Source organism: Cynara cardunculus, unplaced genomic scaffold (assembly GCF_001531365.2).
Source record: "Cynara cardunculus var. scolymus isolate 2C unplaced genomic scaffold, CcrdV1 Un_Scaffold_3535, whole genome shotgun sequence".
Classification (NCBI taxonomy): Eukaryota; Viridiplantae; Streptophyta; class Magnoliopsida; order Asterales; family Asteraceae; genus Cynara; species Cynara cardunculus.
This window is the reverse complement of record NW_020201516.1, coordinates 49,736-52,180: the sequence shown is the minus strand read 5'-3', so window position 1 is coordinate 52,180 and position 2,445 is coordinate 49,736. Positions and strand designations below refer to the sequence as shown.

At 36.2% G+C, this 2,445-nt stretch overlaps 1 non-coding gene across 1 annotated transcript; it reads right to left on the bottom strand.

Moving 5' to 3' along the window:
- Window positions 1-219: 219 nt before the first annotated feature.
- LOC112503677 lies at window positions 220-326 on the bottom strand. The gene has a single exon (XR_003068050.1). It is a non-coding gene; the product is annotated as a small nucleolar RNA R71 (small nucleolar RNA).
- Between the last annotated feature and the right edge of the window lie 2,119 nt (window positions 327-2,445).

Below are 2,445 nucleotides of genomic sequence, written 5' to 3'. Positions count from 1 at the left end.
TACAAAAGTGATTAGCAACAACTAATTACAATTAAGCTACTAAAAATCTATTTATATTAAGAAAGTAATAAAACTAACTATTACAAAATGAGAGAACTTGAATACAATATATTAGCACAATCTTGAACCCAACAAGTTCATTACCATCGGGTTCTATGCCATCGCGGAATAATATGGTTGAAATTTTTGCGAAAATATTTTCCACCCACCAGGAAAACTAAGTCCTGAATTGAAATCTGTCTTTTTAAACAATTGGACGATGAATTTGTTACTGATGCATTGGAGAGGTTCAAAGAACTGTTAAGAAAATTCCCTCACCATGGCAATCCTTATTGTATTCAACTTGAGACATTCTACAATGGGTTAACTCCCATGGCTAAACAAATGCTTGATGCTTTTGCAGGTGGAGCCTTTACATCTAGCACCTATAATAAAGGGTATGAAATTTTTGAAAAGATTTCAACAAACAATGGACATTGGGCTGATTCACGTACCCAAATACAAAAGAAGACTGATAGAATTCATGATGTAGATGCGTACACTGCATTAACATCACAACTCACTTCCATGGACAACATGCTTAAAAACCTAACTTCTGGCCAAAAGTGCAACAAACTTTTACTACACCTGTTCCAATAGTCCTCTCAGTACAATGTCTTTGTTGTATGGGAGAACATTCTTATAAACATTGTCCTCATAATTCTGAATCTGTCAACTATGTTCATAATAGATCTAATCCCTATTCCAACGCATACAATGCTAGTTGGAAGCAACATCCAAATTTTTCTTGGAATAGTCCAAGTTTGAATCCACCTGTTCATAAACAAGAAGGAACCTCAAATTTTCAACCACAACAACATGCAAGCAACTCTAACTCACAAAATCATCACCAAAATTTTCAAGATGCTCAACCTTCTTTTCAAAACAAGCCACCTCCACATGCTAAATCATCATCTTCTTTGGAAGCTATGATAAAAGGCTTGGTGGCTCAGTCTCAAGATCAACAACAATAGCTGAGCCAAAATCACTCTCTTTTTAATCAGGAAAGTGCTGCTATCAGAAATCTGGAAACACAAGTCACTCAACTTGCACTTAATCAAATTAATAGAGCCCTTGGTACCTTGCTCCATAACACAAAAGTTCCTAAAGAACATGTGAAGGTAGTGACCCTTAGAATTGGGAAGGAATTAACAGAGGCAGTGCAAAAAGATCATGAACTAATTTTGTCAAAAACTGATGCTACAACATTGGCCCTTGTTAAGGAAAAACCTACCAAACCTGTTTAGAAAAACAATCATCTGAGGCCACCACTTCTGTCCTCTCAGGATTATGCTACCCTTTACTATTTCTTGAAGATTCCATTAGGAAAAAGTCTGAAGGGACTGAGGTTAAAGAGACCCCTAAGATTGATGTTGAAATATTATCTATGCCACAAGAATGTATAACAAAGACCCAAGGCATACAATATCCATCATGTTCAACATATTCAAGCAAAACTGTTATAAACCAGTTCATCCTCATGTACCTTAACCCCAAAGGTTAAGGAATGAGAAAGAAGAGTTGCATTTTAATAAATTCTTGGATGTGTTTAAAGAGTTGCACATCAACATAACCCTTGTTGAGGCAATTGAGCAAATGCCTAATTATGTTAAGTTCCTCAAAGAATCCTAAGTAAGAAGAAGAAGTTAACTAAATATGAAACTGTAGCTTTTATGAAAGGATGCAGTGCACTTTTGACCAATAACATACCCATTAAGCATAAAGATGCAAGGAGTTTCACTATTCTTTGCTCTATAGGTGGGAAGGAGATTAGGAAAGCTTTGTGTGACTTAGGTGCAAGTATCAATCTCATCCCTTTATCTATTTTCAAAACCTTAGGCATAGGTGAGGCTAGACCTAGCACTGTTACACTTCAATTGACCAACAAATCATTTGCATACTTTAAGGGAAAGATTGTGGATGTTTTAGTGCAAGTTGATAAGTTTATATTTTCGGCAGATTTTATCATTTTGGACTTTGAGGTTGATAAGAAAATTCCTGTCATTTTAGGGAGACCATTCCTAGCCACTGGAAGAACTATGATAGATGTCTAGAAAGGAGGCTGACTGTGAGACTTTAGGACCAAAAAGTCGCAATTAATGTCTTCAATTCTTTTTAATACCCTGACTATTTGGAAGATTGTTCAAAGATTAGTGAGATAGAATCAATATGTCATGAGGAAGGAGTCCAAGAAGCCCTTAAGTTGAAAGAAAACAATGATGAGGCAATAGAGGTAGAGACTGTTGAGGAAGTAGTGTCAATAAGGAATGATGTTTTCCCAGTAGATGCTGAAGCATTTGAGCTGCTGGAAAATAATGAGCAAAAAGACTTCACCCCATCCATCATATCACCACCAGACTTGGAGTTGAAGCAACTCCCATCTCATTTGAAGTATGCTTTTCTAGG